At 43.7% G+C, this 20,321-nt stretch overlaps 1 protein-coding gene across 8 annotated transcripts in view; it reads left to right on the top strand.

Moving 5' to 3' along the window:
• Nucleotides 1–859: 859 nt before the first annotated feature.
• The window catches only part of TRPS1 (transcriptional repressor GATA binding 1), a 223,144-nt gene continuing 203,682 nt past the window's right edge, over nt 860–20,321 (top strand). For 3 of the 8 annotated variants that reach the window (XM_075023839.1, XM_075023841.1, XM_075023832.1), the window contains exon 1: nt 1,508–1,739. The gene's annotated coding sequence lies outside the window, so the exon portion shown is untranslated. Of the gene's footprint in view, nt 986–1,507; nt 1,740–19,252; nt 19,315–19,486; nt 19,560–20,321 lie in introns of those variants that run through there. The other 5 variants (XM_075023838.1, XM_075023834.1, XM_075023840.1 and 2 more) reach the window with 4 other exon arrangements.

The raw sequence follows: 20,321 nt of genomic DNA, 5'->3' as shown, positions 1-20,321 counted from the left end.
TGTGTGTGTGTGATAAGGGGTGACAGCGGTGACACCGGATCTGTATTGCCCCGCGCAGACCTCGGGTCTCCCGAGGGAGGCAGCGACCGACCGCCGCGCGTGGGTCGCGCCTTTTCTGTGTGTGTCCCCCTGTGTGTCCCCCCCGGGCCCCCCGCCTTTCTTTTTTAATCCCGCGGGACGGCGGTCGGTCCAAACGACAGCAGAAGGCAGAGCAGCCCCCCCCGCCGCGGGCCGCGCGCGGCCGTGGCCTGCCGGCTATTCCGGCACCAACTTAGCCCAAGTCCCCGCGGCCGCGGGGCGACGCGCCCCCTCCGCGGCCTCCGCCGGCCCGGCCCGGCCCGGCCCGGCCCGGCTCGGCTCGGCCGGGCCCGGCCCGACCCGCGCGCGCGCCCGCGGCCGTGGCCCGGCGGCGGAGGCCGCGTCGCGTCGCGTCGCGGCGGGCGGCGGGCGGAGGCGGGCGGCGGGGGGCGGCGCGGGCCGCGCGGCGGGGCCGCCTTGCACTGTCTCTTTAAGGGCGCTCCGTCTGGGGTGGCGCTTTCCTCCGCGAAGGCTCCTTTGATATTAATAGTGTTGGTGTCTTGAAACTGACGTAATGCGGGGAGACGGAGGTCCTGACAAGCGATAACAGTCCTGATAACGCGCCGGCCGCCCCGCGCTCCCAGGCCGCCGCCTCGCCGCCGGCGGGGCCGCCGCTCCGTGCCCCGGCCCGCGCCCCCCGCCCCGCCGCGCCCCCGCCCCCGCCCCCGCACCGCACCGCCCGCCGGCGGCCGGCGGGCCCGTCGCCCCCTCCCCGCCGAGCGGGGCCGAGGGGGGAGGCAGCGGCGCCGCGGCCCCCCGCCCCCCCCGCACCCCCCCCCCCCCGCTCCCGGCCACCGCCACATAATCCGCGGCCAACTCCGCCGGCAGCAGGAGACGGTTCATGGCTCACGCCGCGGCTCCACCATCTTCCAGGCTGCCGGGGCTGTTGCTGACGGTTAATCAACAGGTAAGGCGCGGGGGGGCGCGGGCGGGGGCGGCCCGGCGGCGGGGAGGGCGCCGCGGCCGGCGGGCCGGGAGGGGGCGGCGCGGCGGCGGCGGGCGCGGGGGGGGGGCGCTGAGCGGGGCGGGGGCGCGGCGCCCGCGGCGGCGCGGCGTGTGCCCGGGGCCGGGGGGGGGGGGGGGCGAGAGGATGCCCCCCCCTCCCCCAAAATACCCCCCCAAAAAAACACCAACAAACGGAGGGGGGGGTGTCGGCCGTGTGTTTGTGTGTGGGCATAATCGCAGGGAGCGGGGGGCTGCTCGGATTTCACAGGCTTTTTTTGGTGCAACCCCCCCCCCCCGCCCCCCTTTCCCCCCGCCGGTGGGTCAAAGCCATGTGTGATGGCTGGAAATTGGCGACTTCAAAACCGCGGTAGCCCCGCTGGAGTCGGGAGGGTCAAGTTCAGCGGCGGCGGCGGGCAGGGGGAGCAGCCCCCTGGCCCGGAGGCGGGGAGGGGAGCGGCGGCGGCGGCCGCGGGCTGGTGCGGCTCTGCCCTCCCCTCCGCGCCTCTCCGCGCCTTATCTCCGCGGCCGCCGATTCCCCGGCACCGGGGCGCTCCGGGGGGAGGGGAAGGGAGACGCGGGGGGTGGAAGTGGAAGACGAGCAAAGAGGGTTTGCATCCGATGAGCTGCAGTCGCACAGTCCTGCCGCTCCTGCCGCTGCTGGAAGTTTTAATGGGGATCATGACAAGCGGGGCACAGAGACACCGTCATGAAGAGTAGTAAGTTTGGGAAAAACTTTTTTTTTTTTCCTCTTTTTTTTTTTTTTTTTTTTTTTTCCCCCTTTCCCCTTTTCTACCTCCTTGCCCGGGGACACACCGGGAGAGGCCGGGTGCGGAGCTGAGCTGCGCCGGGAGGGGGGCTCGGGGTCCCTCCCGGTCACACCGGGGGAAAAGGCGACATGGTGGTGGTGATTTTTTTGTTTTGTTTTGTTTTGGTTTGTTTTTTTTTGAAATCAGAGCGCAGAGAGACGTAAAACTTTTCCTTCTTAAAGGCGAAGCTCAGCTCTCAGCGCTGCGTCCCCACGCTCGGCTTTCCCTCGCCTGCCACAACTTCGTGGAGCGTCTCGGTCCCCGGCCCCGTGTCCCCCGCCCCTTCCCTCGTCCTCGGGGGCTGCCGGCGGGGGGCTGCTCCCCGCCGGAGTTACCCGCGTGTGCGCTTTTCGGAAGGAAGGAAGGAAGGAATGAATGGAGGCGAGGCGGGGGACGGAGGGGCTGCGCGGAGGGCTGCGCGGCGATGGGCGCCCGGGGCGGCCCGGGCCGGGGGCGAGCGGCCGCGGGGCCGGGGCCGGGCAGGGCCGGGGCCGGGGCCGGGCAGGGCCGCCCCTCCGCCGCGCCGCCCGGGGACCGCCGGCGGCCGCCCGAGGGGGGCTCGACACACTTCGGGGGCTTTGTTTATCTGCCTCCCTGCTGCAGATCCAGGCGCCCAGGCGTCCCGGCAGTCCTGACGCGGTTGCTGGTGGGGCCCGCTAGCCTCCTTTATGTTTTGGCTTTTTTTTTTCTTCTTCTTTTTTTTTTTTTTTTTTTTTTTTCCCACAGTCGGTTGTGTGTTGTGTCTGCAAATGGCAAACTTCTCAAGTGCACTGGCTGAGCTGAGGGGGTAAGTGATGAGTGGAGGTGGAGAGACGTCTCCCCTCCATCACTCCTTCCTCCGCCAGGGCGAGTACCTTGCCTGGCAGGGCTGGAGCCAGGGGCACCTCGGCACGCTTGGGGAGCCGAGGAGACAGATTTCCCTCCGAGGGGAAAATATTTTCTGGTCAAAAAAGAGTGTAAGCTGTTAGGCGGACCGTGCTGCCTTCGCTGCTTTCACAGCACGCAGCGCGTTTTGCATGTTGATTGAAACAAACAATAATTTAATACGTTTCAGGTTTTATTTAATCGAGTTCAGTAAGTCTTCTCAAGGAGCCATCAAACGTCTTTGCCATTCAGGCGGTCTTCTTCAACTACGCAACTAAATCCTATGGATGTTGGTGGCATCAGATTACTTTCCTGTTGGTTTTAGGAAAAGTTGAACATTTAGAGAAGACTGCCAGAGTTAAAAATGCAAGGGGCAGCAAAGGAAAGTAGTGGTAAGAGCCAGTTCCTGACGTGGACAAAATGCGAATAAAAGTTACAGTAGTCTTCTGAACTGCAGTTTGTGTTTGCCTCATGTTCACAATATGTGTGTTAGGTTAGACAGCTCTCTCAGATATTCCACCAGAGTGACATTTAAAAAAAGCCCTCCAAAAGAGTGAGGAATTTTTTTTTTTTTTAAAGTACTCTGGGTCTATGAGTAAATACAGGGTTTGTTTGAGAACATCAACTATTTCCTGTAAATTGTGATGCTGACAAGACTGTCTGGAAATGATATCAACACTTTGAAAGATTTTTTTTTTTTTTTCTTTTTTAACCACTGAATGAAAGTTTGTTAATAACGTGGTCAAACCAAACAAGTGGAACCTTTCTCTGCGGGGGGGGGGGGGGGGGGGGAGGGGGGAGGGTTGGGAGTCATCTTCTTCTTTGCTCTTGAAAAATGTATACCTTCTTGAGGTTTGCCACATAGAATCAATAATGCTGGAGTTCAGTAGTGCATCAGTGCCTATATACAAGTTAATCCTCAGCCTGTTTGTGACAATAGAAGTCTGCCTCACCTTTTTAAAACCAAGACACAGTAGATGTGAGACGAGGAGTCAGTTCATAATCTACCCTGTTCTGTCTGATTATTGCTTTTTTTTTGGTTACATATAATAACTTTTCTCTGTTTCAAACTTTGCATATATGTAGTCACAACAAAGTAAGTAAAGGGCAAAGTTGCATCAGCTTTTAAGTTTACATGTTTTGCCTGTGATCCTCTAAAACAGACTCTAAATAACACTGGGCAATCTTTGCCTGTGAGAGTATGGCTTTATTTTTTTCTTTATTTCACAGTAATGTTAATAAAGGAAAAAAAAAATGTAAATGACAACTTCAGAGATCTGAGACTTCTTTGGGCATCAAACACTTACGATGCAGCCAGGTTATCCTCTTATATTTTTAATGCATTTTTAGCATAATTTATACGATAGCTTTGTGGGTTGCCTTATGTTTTTATCGGTGATCGACTAAATTCAGTATTATTTTACGAATCTCCAGCAGTATTATTTTTCTATCGTGTGTTGTCTATCATTCGTAGTAACCTTTCATAGTACACACTATTATCATGCATGCTCTGGCAGCGTGTGAAGAGTATTCACATATTGTGATTGTGCATTAATAACAGCGTAGTACTAATTCCTGTGTGTGGACTTGAGTGTCTGTGAGATGCAGTGGTTGCTTGTTAAATCTCTGTATTTCAATCATATATTTTAATGCTAGTTGACACATAGGGTTTTATATTTTCAAAGCATTGTGCAAACAATGACTAATTACTTTCTACTCATGCGAATTACCTCTTTTAGCACTTTATCAGGCAGTTGCTTTGAAACAAAACTATTTTACATTACAGTGTGAAAGAGTTAAAAAATTAGCAAAGATGTTTAGGAAAAACCCAAAATTTCAATTACAAACAGGCATCTTTGGATATGTATTTAAATTTTTCTTTTCATGTGGAACTTTCCTTCTAAGTTGGGGGGGGGGGCGTGTGTGTATGAATATTTATGTCTCTTACAAACTCTTGACAATATTTTAATGTAATAATCTTAATAGAAACATTCTCAGATCTTAACTGCAGCCACACTGGCAGTATCGCTTTAATAAAGGTTTGTGGGTAACACCAAATATAACATTGTGAGAAAGTTTATGGTTAAATATTTTTGAACATGACAGGCTGGGAATCTGACAACCCTTTTTGTTGGGTGAAAGTGAAGTGGAAAGAAATTACATTTTTAATACAATTTCAGTTAAAACAAACTGCCACCTGGTAGTAAAAGTATTGGCCTTGAACAGAAATATATTCTGATTAAGATATTCTAACTGGTGTGTAAAATGAAGCCATTCATTCAGTAAACTGACAACTTTCCAGTTGGTGTTTGCCCTTGCTTAATTTAGTTTCCTCAACACAACTAGTGAGGTAGTCTGGGGCTGTTTCTGGCAGTCCTGGGCGACTGTAAACTCGGGCATTTTTGTCCCAAATATTACACCTCACGAGTGAAAAAGCAATTGGCTAAAAAGAATAGCAGGCAGGTATGAGGAAAAAAAAGAAGGTGTTTCTTTTTTGTTTCTGAAACTTCTCAAAGTTCTTACCTAGTAAGAAAACAATGCTATTTTCAAATAGCAGTGATTAATACTATAACCAGCGTAGTCTGCACCCATCTATTGTATAAATACCATTGCCTGTTGACCTTTGGATACATTAATTACAGCATATCTGCTCTAGGTTCTACTATTTTTGTCTGTCCAGAAGATAAATAAAAGTGCCCTTTCCAGTCCTCCTGGAGAAGGAGAAGAACTTTTTTTCTTGGTACCGTCATGAATTATGGAGTTCTTTTTCCTACCCTGTGCCAATGAAGTTCTCTTTTGACTTTAAAAAGATAAGCCTGCATCCAAAGAGAGAGCATTTGATTACTTTAAGAGTATTTTCGCTTCGGTTTTTATGGTACGTACAAACTTTCTGGGCTTTGCTTTTTTGGATTGTGTGTTTGCTAATTAAAAGAAAAACACATAATGAGTTATATCAGATGATGTGGAGGATTAAAGTACAATTACACCATTAAATAGTAAATGTTTACAAGGGCAAGACATGCAACTACATTTTTCAGATTATGCTTATTATTCACTTCTTGATGTCGTTTTGCACATAATCAATAAAGGGCCTTCCAGAACGCAGCTCCTTAGCCAGTTGTATACGTGCCCAGAACATAAGAAACGCTGCTGGGGCAGAGGAGCACGAGGCGGGGGAGAGAAGCGGTGGCATATTATTCTGACTTCTTGTCATGCAGACCAAGGCTCAAATGAAACACAGAGCAATGGGAGAATAACTACCATGGTCTCGGTTTAAGTCCCCAGTGGACATTTTGTCACACCCCAAAAGCATTGCACAACTGAACACCATTCCACTTGATGTGTCGTCCGGAGTCAGAGGAGTCTTTGATTTGGCGTCACGGGGTTTAGAAGACTGTGATTTAGGTGAACTGGCGTAGCTGCGTGTAAGAAACTTTGTTTAATAGCCATCTATGTTTTATTCATGTTCTGTGCTATCAGTTTCTTATTTTCTAGTACCTTTAAAGTGGTTCTTTAAAATTTAATAGCAACACCACCAGTGGAAAATATATCTAAAATTTAATAGAAATTGCTAATCTTTCTATCAGTGATTTTTATTACAGTCCTGCCGCATTAACTAAGAAATCTTATTCCTGCAGCAGATCTCGGTACGTGGATTTAGAAAAGCTATAGAGAGAAAATTCTTCATTAAAGTGCATAGCTGCCACGATTGGCACTTCTGTAGGACGTTCCTACAGAACCCAGTTGGTTCCATTCTGTAAAGTTCGGTGGAACTCTTCTGTGCTCATAGGGAATGCGTGCGAGTACAGCAGCTACAACAGGATTATTTCTGCCTTGAAAATAGCATTATTTTGAATTGCAAGGTTTAGTCCTAATAGTCATTTTTACTTTCTTAGCTGCAGTTCGCACATGTCTAATTTCTCGTAAGTCTGCTTTCTTTCCAGGCTCAGAATTTTTTTTTCTCTTAAATTTATTTTAAAATATTTAATTTTTAAAATGTTACTAGCCCTTTAAAAACCTGTAATAAATGCTTTACAAGTGGCTAGACACCTTCCCTGGTGGTTTAATTTATACAAGCAGGAAACTTTCTCTCCTTCTTTCTCTCTCTCTTTCTTGTTTTCTTTAAACCAACTGACGTAATGCCAAACTTTGCTTTAAAAGAACAGACAGAAGTAATTGGTAGCTTTTAACTTTTAATAATGTTCTGGATTGGTTTTAGTGGCCAAACTGCCATTTTTTTAAAATTCAAGTAAAAACGGGCTTGTGGCCTGAGGAAGAAAGGCCCTGTTGATGCAGTTATTTTTATTCTTGTTTTTCAATCTGTTATTAAAAATCTTTCCTGCTGAGCTCTGCTGGATTTCTCCAATTGCTCTTTGTGATGGCTGGTGCATTTCAGGTTACGGTAACTTAAACTGTTTTCTGATTTTTATTTTTTTTTTTTCCATGGGCATTTTGAGATGCTTTATCCTTTTTCTCTTTTTGGTTTGACCGACCCCCCCCCCCCCCCCCCCCCCCCTTCTCTCTTGCCCAGCACCCAAAGCCTTCTTTTGGAGAAACAATTTCTTTTGATTCAGAGAGGAATAATATGTTCCATACATACCATACTGGTGGCAGTTCAGTGTATATTATTTTCCTAGTATGAGAGTGTTTTACACCTGTTAGTAACGCTGATTGGGAAGGTACTCGCTGCCCATTGCAGAAGACAGGAGAGATCCTATCTTGCGGAGTGGCCACCTTCTATGCACTCTCCACCCCATATTTTAAAGCTAAACCAGATTTTAAACTATGTTTAGTAATAGTCTCTAGTGATCTGTATCTATTTGTATTAAGGCGGTATTAGAAACAAGAAAACCCAACAAAAGGTTTTTTTTTTTAAATTAACTGCACTTAAGAAAACCCAGTCTACTTTCTTTTCTTTTCTTTCCTGATTTCTTCATTTTGTTTAGAGTTTTCTGGCTTATTTCCTTAATTTCTCTTCTACGTCTGCTGGGGCTCTGAACACAGGCAAACTTTCTACGGTAAAAGACAGAGTTGGGCAATAGACTTTCTTGACGAAGTTGACGTCAGGACGACTTCATAAGTTGGCAAGTAGGGAAATCGTTCAAAGACCAAGTTGGCTTGTGCCAGTTTTCCCTTCCTTTAGGGGAGACACTCCACCCAGTAGGAGGTTACCCCACCCAATGTGGAGAGCTATAATTCAGTGGCAACACTTTAAATGTCAATCCTCCCTAGGGTTTAAACCCCAGACTTGTCTTGCCTCAATCTTTATATTTAATCTAACATTCAATCTGTTGAAGTAACATCTCATCTTCATAAGCACTTTTTGGGCCTGATCCTGCAATTCTCATTCTTGAAAAATACTCACTGACGTCAGGGGGACTTTTGAATTCAGTAAAGGCTGCAGGATTGGCCTCTACAGAGTTGTGTGTGTCTGTGTCTGTCTGTAAGTAAGATTGTGTCTGCCTGATGAATATTGTATAGTCTGTGTTGTTAAAGATGAAATTGTAAAATACTTCCTTTGTAGTCTTAAAAATCTGAAGAAGTCCTGGAGTCGTAGTGCTGTAAAACAGATTTTCCTCAATAAGTGAACTATACTGATTTTTATTTAGCATTTTTTCAGATCAAAATATGAGTTAAAAAAGTTCCAACTCTGGAGAATTTAAGGCATTTCTGCCATTTCTCTATATTTCTCTATATCATGCTGTAGACATATTTTTGAATGTTGCTTCTGGCAATTTTTTCATCTCTAATGGAAAATGAACATTGCAGCCTGTAGCTTAGTGCGCGTAATAACCATCGGGGTACTTGGATAATACTGAGAACTCCCAAGGAAAAATTTAGGTTTTGGGGATTCTCAAAGTCAACATGTCATTTTTATAGGTACATTTTACTTCATTGTGGCGTCCATTCTCAAGCATCCTTTTCAGATCCCCCATTGCATTTAGTGAGGCTGACAATGAATGCAGGAAGGAATGTTTAATTTGACATTGCAAAAATGTTACAGAAAAAGCACTGATGTGTTCATCTCTCTGCATTTTGAAAATATGCCAGCATTTTTAGTTTACTAATATATCTGAAAAAAAAAGTCTGTAAAAGATGATGTTAAAAATCATCAATGCACTTATGTTTCTCAGCAAGATTTACTTAAAGACTATGCTTCAGTTTTGCCTCAAACCATTTCAAGCCACCTCTGATCCAAGAATGTACCAGTTCTTGGTTCCTGGAAGATTAAGCATGACAGTTTCTATTATATAATGAACAGCAGTATTGTTTGAACAAAGGTAACATATTTTGATTTGTGTACTTTTTTTTGGCAGCTGGCACTAGTGTAGGTCTAAAATGAGTGGTGATCTAACAGTGTAAATATCTGAATGTTCTTGAAACACACAGTATAGATGTAATGTGTTTAAATCCTTGAATCTATCTACCTATATTATATAGAATGTGTATGTATGTGTATATACAAAGCCGTAAATGGTGTGTTCTGCTATCTGTAGCCTTCGAATGTGTATCCTTTGGGTATTCCTGACCTACTTTGCAAAGTCTGCAAGTCTGAAATACATACTGAAACTTAAAAAATTAAACATACAGCTTGGTGGTTCGCAGAAAAAGCAGGGGAATTTTTGCTAGTAGTTAATTAAAAAAAAAAAAAAAAGGATAGCATACGCTGCCTAGACAAATACCTTGCAGACTGCTTTTGGATATCCCAGTGACTTTACTGGGATTATATTAAAAAACAAATTCTCAACTGATGTAAAAAAAGTTTGAAGTAGATACTGAAGCTAAGTATCTCCTAAAATTCCGATGTGCAGATGTGGTTTAATGTTTAATGGAAGTTAAATGAGTTAGGATAAAGCAATTTTCTTTGGGGGTAGAAGGTTTTCAGTGTTTCCAAAGTTATGATTCTTTTTGACTTTCTCACACGCTGCTCTTCAAGCAAATGCTGCGAGTTATGTGGAACGTCATCCAAAACTTACTATGCAGCTGAAATGTTGCTTCATGAATTCAGTTAAATCTCAGTTTCCTAATCTGAACATAGTTTGCTTTTCTATTTAGTGTTCTCATTTTTAGGTGTATTAAGTATACTCATCAGACGTTCGCCAGCTGCAGTTAGAGAGTATAAACCAAAAATGCAATACATGCCGATCATTGCCGAGCTTTCTCCTCCTGCATGCGTAGATATGGACACGCATGCACACACACAATTAATAAAGTAAACCTTGCCCCAAATACCTGAGGCAAAAGCTTGTGAAAATAGATTAGCCTTACCATGTGCCTTGCAGCTGAGTAGTATCTGACTCTGCTGGAGAAATGGGAGAGGAGAGCTCCTGAGCCGAGGCTGCCTGCCTGTCTGTGCTGCCCTGGCACCTAGCTCTGGATGCTCAGGTCTGGGGGCTGTCAGTAAAAATCCCACATCGCGTTTCAGCTGTCACAGTGGTGGGAAGGAAAGAAACAGTAACTCAGGTCTCCCATCTACTGTAATATACTGTTTTCTTTCTGTGGCCTGCTACAGACATCGGAAATTTATGCCATCTAATTAGTCTGCTTCCACGTTCTTCAGATCTGGAGTTTTCTTTAGGACTAAACTCCTATTTGCATGTTATGTCTATCACAAAAAAAAAAAAATAATAATAATATAATGGATTAAATTAATCCTGTAATGGTTGTTTGAAGCATACTGTAGGAATGTAAATAATTTAGTGGCATTGAGCTCATATTTCCAGTCTTATGGGGGGTAAGATCAGAAGTTATCAACAACATATATCTGAGTCATTCAGCTACAATAAATCTTCTAACAAATACCCACCCTTTGCACACCCAGAGATACTCTCCAAGACTGTTGAAATTCTGCACACACCTGTATCTTATGTGTAAGTCCCTAAGCATGAATAGTATAGACGTATCTTCAACTACAATCAGATAGTATGTTAGGCTACAGCAGCAGCAATCAAAGTAGTCCATGGACAACAAGTTTGATAGCTGCTGGCTGTGTGGCCCTCAAGGTTGTCTTCTCCCTGGAAAAAGTCCCGAGGAATCGTTAATTGAAAAGAAATGCGGGGTATGGCTCTGACTCCAGCTCTGCCACAGTTCAGGATACAAAGCATTAAGCGCTTCATCTATATCAGGTCAGAAGTGATCATGCATAATCCACTTTTATCTAGGTATCATTCTGTCATATGTAAGGTATGCTCTGCCTTGTTGTCTCGTTACTGTGCCTCTCCATTTCTCCCTCACACATATCGGTCTCTTTTTGGCTGCTATATGCACATACATACATTCTAAAAATACATGGAAATGGAAGTCCATCTGTGTTGCATAATTTTTTTTTACAAAAACACCAGTGTTTGTATTGTTCTTTCTCTGAGCCCTTAATGAGTTTAAAGAATTTAATGTGACTTAATGAGGGTTCTTATTCTATTTCTGACACAGAGACTAATGAGGGAAAAGTAGAACAAATTGAAAACCAACTTTTACTTGTGGTTAGTTTCATGATGTCATCAAATGCAGGATATTACAACTCCTGGAAAAGTTTACAAATCTAGGCAAGAATCCATTTTGCATCACTGCCCTTCAGTTGTTTACGACATGAAGTTTGCTAGCGAGAAAACAAAGTTTAGCATAACTTGATTTTTTATTTATTTATTTATTTATTTATTTATTTATTTTTTAATGTTTGGGCTGGTTTGATTGTTAGGCGAATGATTTTTGTCAAAAGTGACTCTAACCCGCTTTGCCTGGCAAGCTGGCAGAAACTTAGATACGACCAAAGATTGATTAAACTCCTCTGATGTATGGCCCTGATCTCCCCCTGTACTTGCAAGGGACAAAACTTCTGCTAACTTAATCTAGGGTAAGATCTGATCCTCATAGGGAAACTTCCTAATTGCATTGCAGCTTACTGAGAGGGAACTGTGGTTTTGGGGGTTCCATGTTACGCTTTCTTACAGTTTGCTACTTTAAAGCAGTTTCCCTGGACTCAGGACAGAGTAAGGACATTTTGTAAGGCTCCATCTTGCATTTTTGCTGCCCTGCTTGGGATGGTCAAGCAGTATTTCACTGCGCGAAGCTGCCCTTCAGTGGGACCATGGTTCGGTCTGTCACCTTTAAAAGCAGTTTTTTTGGTTTGAAATCAGTTCACTTCCCAAAGGGGAATGAAAATAAAAAGTGGCTTCAGGTAGTGCACCTGCTTCTGATTCCTGCTGCTACTCACTGGCTTCACAGCCACGCTTTCTTCTTCTTCCTCACCAACTACTCTCTGAAAGGCTCATAGAAATAGCAGTGGAGTGACTGATGCTCCAGTATTACAGGTCTATCCATGTAAGCAGGCTGTAATGCCCTCGTAAAGTTGTGTGCCATGCCATGGGCATCAGGATATTTTTGACAGGCCGAGGGAAGCAGTGACTTTCATTGTCCACAGAATGTCCTTTTGATATAATCAAACTGCAAAAAGTTGCAGTATAGTAAATAAAATGCTTTTCTGTACCATCTGTTTTTGTTGTTTTTTTTTTTCAGCAATTGTTAGTATTTTTAACAATATCAGTTTAATCATGCAATGATGTGATTTCTTACGTTGACGTTAACCCTTGGCTCTTCTGCTGTTGCTCAGCATATCGTGTCTGAACTGTGATGGATTTTATTGCTTTGCATTTTATTTTTTTACAATTAGTTGTTGGTTTCATGTTGTTGACTGCAACATGAGATAGTTCAAATAAATTAATAGGAATTTGAATTGGAAATAGGGGCATTTTTAACCAACTTTCTTGAGCATTATCATGCAAACAGAAAAAGAGAGTAAGTTGTTTGGTTGGTTTTTATGTATGTATATATGTGTGTTTGTGGTTTGTTTTTTTCTTAATGAAGGTTTTCATAATTTGATAGTTCAGCAAACATGAGTATGTTCTGAAAATATTTCTCACAGATGGCAGGTCTGAGTCGATAGCTTTTAGGTAGACAATTTTGTTACAACATATGGACTCTAGAGCTGAAAAACTGTTTTCTGGAGTTTTAAAACCATTGGAAAGTAAGATTTATTGGACCTTAAATATCCCAGTGGTGCAAATTTATTTGGTGTTCATGGCAGTCTCAGCTTAACTTTCCTTAGAGATTTGCTGTGGTACTGCATTATCTAAGGAACATTTAAAATGGGTTTGTCTAGCTTTTTTCTTCTTCAGTCATTTCTCAATTTCTATTTGCGCATATGAAAATCTTTATTAACAAAGATGACCTGGCAGCTTTGCTGAACTTTCTGATGCAAAATGTTTTACCTGAGTGGGACAAAATTAAGAATCTGAAAAGCTGGCATTTTGAAAGATTTTCATTTCAATAGTGGAGTGTGACAGTGGCTAGTTGTCAATGGGAAGGAGCTTAAAAAATAGTCACAGGAGAAAGAAAAAGCAGCTGTGGAATTTATTTTACTGGGTGAAAGGAGACTCATGGTTAAGCAAGCTTTACCTTCTTGGGTTTTCAGAATTTATTGCCCAAAAGACACATGCCTGAATAGAAAGAGAACTAGGATATTGTAAAATCCACTGTGACATGAAGCACTCTTACTGCATATGAATACAATTTATTTATTTTTTCTCTCCAGCAAACTGTGACTTCCTTTGTCTTGTCAGAAGGAATTTCAGATGAGACCTTACCAGAGTAGTGCTGCCATAAACCCTGCACTCCTCAGCTGTAGCTCCGTGCAGTGTGATACGGTCCGTGGTAGTTTTCACTGAGCTACTGTGCTGCTTTCAGTCAGGAATGGGACTGCATTGACTTTGTACTTTTGCAGAAAAAGTATGTTTTCTTACAAAATGCGCTACATGAAAGAAGGAAGGGCAAGAAGGAGAGCGGAGAGAGCGGTCTGATATATGAGCTGAGATTATGGATGTTGTAATGCCATTTATTGTAGGATACTATAGAAAAATCACATTGGGACCAAAGTTCCCGTGGATTACCATGCAATATTTATTACCATTTTCCTGTGTTTTCCCTGGTTAGAATCTAATCCTTCAGTGTCTGGAGCTGCATGGAGTTAAGAATTTGTCCATTCAGAGAGGAAAACCTTGCCAGCTATGGGATTTCACTATTTCACTACCTGTATTTATTTATTCCCCCTCCTAAAATTTCTGAGAGTGAGGGGATTGAGAGTGGAAGGCAGAGATGGGGGATAGGTAAGCTGAGGGAATAGCAGGGGCATGTGTCTGTTCAGTAAACAGTATTTACTGATTACTGTTTACTGTCAAGCAGATTACTGCAGTTGTATTTCTGTGAAGCAACCTGCATGCAGCCAGCGTGAAGGAATGAAGCAAAGTCGTATGCAATTCTGAGGTGACTAAAAGATGTGCTTGTGACATACTTCTAGCAAAAGCCATTTTCAGTTGCCCGGTACCCTCCTCAGATGCTATAATTTTGCGAGTGACACATTCGATTACGAGCAGCCATCAAAACGCTCATAGGCATCTTGTTTGGAAGAATGTGCTTGAACTAAATATTTGCAGGTCAGAGAAATATGCTGATTTGTTCTTTTAATTTGTTCTTCAGCTTCCTGCTCTCTTTCAGTTTGTTTGATAGTTATTCAATTTTGGAGATTATTTAAAAGAGATGATGCAGTGTATGCTTTTGCATTCCTTACTTGGGCAGAGCTTCCATTTGCTTCCTTGGGAGAGGTGGTCTGAGTAAGAGCTGCTGCCTGCTTTTGCCTTGATATGGAGAGGATGTGGTTAGTATAGGGGTCCCTCATCCTCAAAGCTCCCTTACTGTGATGAGCTCTTTGCTTCCTGGGAAGGAGATTTTCAATCTGATTTTCAATCCCTTCTGTCAAGTTTTAGGGAACAGTGTGAACTGTCTTATTAGAGCTGGCAGTGAGGAAGAGGAATGGAATCCAGGCACATCTCACCTCCGTGTTAGGGGGAATAAGGTATAAAAAGCGTCTGCCGAGCTTGCCTGGTAATTCTTCGATTATCATCTTCTCATGATGGAATACACATGTAGAAAAAACACAGAAGTTAATGTTTACTCTTTGGATGCTTTATCGTCAAGCAAAGAGAACTGACAGTTTCATGGTTAAGTGCCTAAAGTTGTTTTTGGCTTTGCAGTTGTTGAATTAATCACTGCAGAGCTAACTAATTGTGTACCTTTTAAAGCTTTTTTTTTTCGTTTCCCCCTCTTAATGAAAGGGAGATATTTTGCTCTTTCTGACTTCGGGGTCGGGTTATCCCATTAATTACTAGCAGCAAGCTCTTCAGCTTTTACTTTCTTGAGTTATCTCAGGAATCATTCTTCTAGTAGATGGTGAATTTACTTTCTGAGCCAGTTATTTATGGCTTTCAGTGCCCATCCTATATAGAGTGGGCAGAGGCATTTTAAAACACTTTCTAAAATCAGATAGAAAATGCTGGCTCCTGAATTCTGAGTTTAGAGATGTTACTAATGCTGATGTTTCAATTTGTGAGATGTTATCTTGGTGTCTTCCTGAGATGTTTCTTAGCCAGAACTTAGAGTTTCAAGGTAATTTTTTTTTTTCTAAAAATTTTGTGTTCTTTAAATGTTAGACATGGGCAAAAAATGACAAGGATCTCATCTTTATAGCATGCTGTGCATCAGGGTTGATAGAACTGCCAGCTAGTTACTCCCTGGTTTTAAAGAAAGATGAAAAAGGCCTTGCAAAGATTAACTTTATTTCTGGCAACATTTTCATAGAATTTTATTACGGCAAAGGCACAACCAAAGAATGAATGGACAAAGTTGGGATTTTTGCCACTTGGTTATTTTTTCTGAGGCTGTGTAAGCTCTTTTTTTTTTTTTTTTTTAAATAAAAATAAAAAATTAATGTAGAATGCAGTGTTTTCCACAAGAGCACCTTCACAGATTTAGCATAAAGAAAGTGCATTTTAATTCAGAGACACTGGTATATTTCTTAATGCTTTGAAAGCAGTAATCGAACAGGTATATAAAGCTGTAATGATAAATATGATGATTATTTGTATCTAGCATTGTTAAAATACATGATTTATTTTAGTGCATGTTCAGATTAATGTTATTTATTTAAGATATCCAACTTATTCTGCATTTTAAATACAAGTCTCTTGGCTTCTCACTTCACTTTTTCTTATGTCAGCTGGCTCATTTCAACTCCTAAACAAAGGCTTCACTTCAAGAACTTTTTATAATTTAAAAAAAAATCGCTAATTGCAGTTGGAAATTTTGTATATATAGCTAAACTAACAAGTCTGTGTATTGTATGGGAGAGGCCCTAGCGATATTGTTTATCTTAGGGTCCACATTATTGGAAGGCAGGACTAATGACAGTGAATCATGCACACTGTATATTAATGTAGTCCACTTTCGGCACTATATAAATAGTATTGTAAATACACACCTGCAAAGTGTCTGCAGTTATATGGTCATCGCACAGAGTCCCTCTGTGCTCTCCTAAGTACATATCTCTGCGTGTATCACATCTTTCTAACCAAGGCAGCATACTGCAGCTGCTGTTCCTCTCAAGGAGGTGTCTAGAAAATGAACGCTGCGAAACCAAAATTTTGGGATGGCTTGACGCAGAACACATGGGCATACTGTTACTTGGTCTTTTAATGCCTGCCCGGTCCTTTTCCCTGCGCAGGGCTAGCCGCACAAGATGAGCTGGGTGTCGATCTGAAGCGTAGGCTGGTTCTCTGAGCGGGGCAGAAGACAGGCTGTGACTTACATCAGCGGGAGGTTTCTTGGCTTTCCCAAAGGCGGCTGTAGTGGAAGGCTAGTCAGAAAAAGCCATCATTTCTACCAAAAGCCTAAAAACGTGGCACCTACGCTAGCGTCCGTCAGGTTCTTCGGTTTTTCTCCACCGCGGTAACGGGGCCCTCGTCCTCAACTTACTTCCCAAACTTCTCCTTTATTTCAGCAGGCAGCCGCGACAACGCTGCCAGTTCCCCCGTTGTGTTTGCATACACACATTCGGGGTAGCCCAAAATCTAAATACGTGCTGCTGGGTGCCCGCGGTAGCCGAGGCTCGTTCCCTGCGCGGCACCTTGGAGCCCGTTCAAGCCCGTGGTGGAAATCCTGGGCTGCTCGTAGGGCCCGATCCTTCCTTCCATGGGGCTGGAGAGGCTGCTGGCTCCGGGCAGACCTTGGCGGGGGTGGCTCTTCGCCCCGAGCAGCGCCTGCCCCTCCGTGGTGGCCCTGCAGTGTCCTTTGGACGACTCGGGCTGGCTCCCATCCCAGGGACACTCCTTTGGGTTTGCCGGTGGCAGCTACCGCACGTCCGGGAACGTGGCTGGGGGCTGGATGCTCGGGCACTTGTTGGATGTGCGAAGGGGGGGGCGAGCGCCGGGTTTGGGGCCCCCCCGCCCTCTCTGGATCAGGGGGTGCAGGTGGATCCCGCGTTTTGGGCCGCAGCCGCTGATGCCGGCTCCGTGGTGTCCCTGGGGAGGGAGGGGAGCCCCTGCCCAGCACCTGGAATGGCGGAGGACGGGAGAGACAGGGATCTCCTTTCTAAAAGGAGTTGTTTTTTTTCTCACCCCTATTCTTTATTCATAAACCTAGTGCAGTTCCACAATTCCCAGACATGTAAAGCTGCAGGGCTTTTTTTGTTTTGTTTAAATCTTTCTGAACCAGCCAAATTTTTGGGGTTGGCACGAGGTGCAGCCAGTACCCATGGCCTTCCAGGGCTTGCTTGGTCTAGAAGTCTGCAGATGTTTTCTGCTGGATCTGGCGCTTAATGAACAAAAAAGATTTTGGCGTGCTTATTTATTTATTTATTTTCAAGGGGAAAATGTGGTTTAAAATGTTGATAATTATGTTTTACGTGAACTACTCAGACTTTATGCGACTGTATGGGAAAATGAATGCTCATCAATTAAAAAAGTATCTTTATTCATAAAGCATTCATATTTAAAGCGATCTTTTTTCCTCCCTTCCTTAATGAAAACGGGGTTTGAGGAGCATTACAAATAATTGGTTTTTTTAATTACATATAGTTCTGCATCAGAGTTCTTGAAGATGGCCCACTGTGATCCTCTGGTGAAAATACCAGAGCTTTTCAAAAGCTTTTTAATTATCCATTCTCACTGCTCCTGTCTTTGCAATATACACATAGTAACTGAAAAGAGAGAAAAGAAGATATTCCAGGAGGGATCCACCTACAGGTGTGCATAGGTCAAGCATGTACTTCTCGCTCAGAATGATTATTTTCCTTTTCCAGCCATCAGGTAGTACTTCCCACCGTCAAAACCCAGCTCGCGCGCTCTTTTAGAGGGAATACTTATCACAAAGCTGCAGTGCATTTTAATCAAGGTTCCCAGAGTATTTTACAAGCAGTAATTGCCTCTTAAGGACAGGATGAAGTATTATACCCATTGTACTGACGGGTGAGCCAAGGCACAGGGAATCTAAATAACTGCAGTGTTAGAGTGAGCCAGTGGCAAAGCTGTGAACAGAGCTTTGGTGCCTTCACTCCTGGTGCTGCTAAGATACTTCCCCCTTCACCCACCAGTTTTCCTTTCTTCTTAAATCGAAATTTTTCAGACATTGACTTTTTTTCTTACATATTATATGGCAAGTGCTGTACTTGCTCTGAAGCTGAGGTAAACCTGCGTGTGAATGTCCTGTTGTTTTATGTGTTTGCAAAGTGTGAAGGCCTGTGCGGCGGGACTGCCATTTATTTCCGAACCTTATCTTTTGCTGCTGCCCTCTGTGGCTCCGGTAGGCCATTGGATCATCCCCAAAATAGCTCCTGTTGTGTTTGTTACTCATGTATCACCGTGCCGTGAGTGACAGAAAGAATCCCACTTTTCAGCACAACAGTTCACTCACTAAATGATTCCCCGGCGTGATACATGCTCTGTCTTGTATTTAATTATCTTGTAATTATCAAAGCAGTAACGAAGTTGTGCATAAGAAGTGTATGGATCAATAAAAACAACTCAAAATTATGGAAGGAGCACTGACAGGCTATGAGCCCAGCTGTTCTTTGGATGTTAGTTTCCATTTTTCTTAAAAGCTTTTGACTTTTTTTTAAATCAACGTCAGAAAAAAGGATTTAAAGTTCTTACTGTTTATTCCTAACTGATGATGATCATGCATACATTCTCAGTGCTTTGCGAGAGGCGGTGTAAGTGCTAATGAAAGTTTGTATTGGAGTGGCCCCTAAGAATATGATCATTGTTACAAATTTATTAACACCATGAAAGATTTCCTGTCCTAAAAAGTCTGCCAGCAAACGTCATAATCCTGAGTGGGCAGAGCCATGTGGTAGGTTTGACTGAGCCCCTTTGACAATTATATCATTTATTTAACTGTCTATCTTTAGAAGTTGGGAGGCTAAGGTTTGGTTTCAGAGGCATGCCGAAACTCTCGTGCTGTATGCATGGCGAGGGCATTGGAATACCAGAGTGCTCACTTGGGCTTTAACTACTAAATAATGTGGTTGCACATGACACAACAAGAACAGAGGTATAATCCTGCCCTGTGAAGCAGGTCACATGTTTCAGGTTGTCTCTGTAATGTATGCAAAGTAGCTGCTTAAATCATTACGAGTGTGTAAATCATCTTCTTCATAAACAATACCATCAAGGTACAGTCAGGCAACATGTCTCTTGTGGGTTGACTGGAGCTGGAATTTCTTTCAGACGTTGAGGAGGTACGTCAATGCATGTGAAGCAGATTCATCTGTTGCTGCAGTGTGGTCTCTGCAATGTTTTGGATTTCTAAGATGAATATTGCTAAGGCTTTCTTCTACACGTTGAAGTGCAGTGAAAGGAGGAGGCTGTGAATGAGGCAAACGCAGCCTATATGATCCGAGGCTTCCATGAAAAATTTGCTCCTTTTTCCTCTGGCTTTGTAAGTCATGCAACAGATACCCATTTATTCCTCTGCATAAGTTTAGTAAGTATTCAGAGCTCCTGTTACTATGTATGTGTGCATTTGGGGAGGAAAAGATTTGTTGAGCAGCATTTTAGACTCGTATCTTCTGTTTTAGCCATCATTTCCCTATATAGATTATGATACTGGTTTTTTTCCATCTTTCTTTAACATGCCAGTGTACTTTCTGTAACTCCTAAGTAACACTCCACACCTCTTTAATGCAGTCCTCAAAGCTGACTAGTTCAGTGGTGAGTGAAACTGAAAGCGAGACCTAATCTTGTTAAGAACCCTGCTATACTTCTGGATAAAGTATAAGTATGTGCCATTATCATTATTATTTATTTCTTCTTATTATTGGAGTTTGTGGGGTTTTTTTGGGGGAGGTGGGGAAGGGTAGGTGCACTGTATGGTCACCTCCCCACCCCCAAATGTTGTATTTTGAATCACTTTAAATAGTTGTTTGGGATGCCTTCATTACAGTGAATCATGTTTTTAATATCTGCTTTAAACACACGTGTGAGTTCATACTAAGGCAATGGAAGCCCTCTTTCATTTGCTGTCGTGTAATGCTTCTGCAGCATGTAAAATGCCCCTGGCTTACAGCTACAGGTAGGCCGCCTGTGCGGAAATCCTTTCCCTCAAATGTGTAAGGGTCAGATAGTTTTGCTTAAAAAGTGAATGCAGAGATGGTGACCCCTCCTTTTGCTCAGAGGTGCTGGCTCCGAGTTAAAATGACCCAACGTCAATTTTAGCAGGAATACCAGTGAAATGGCACCGCTAGAC

This window comes from Buteo buteo, chromosome 3, assembly GCF_964188355.1.
Source record: "Buteo buteo chromosome 3, bButBut1.hap1.1, whole genome shotgun sequence".
Lineage (NCBI taxonomy): Eukaryota > Metazoa > Chordata > Aves > Accipitriformes > Accipitridae > Buteo > Buteo buteo.
Note: the sequence above shows the minus strand (reverse complement) of the source record. Positions and strands in the feature narration are given on the sequence as shown.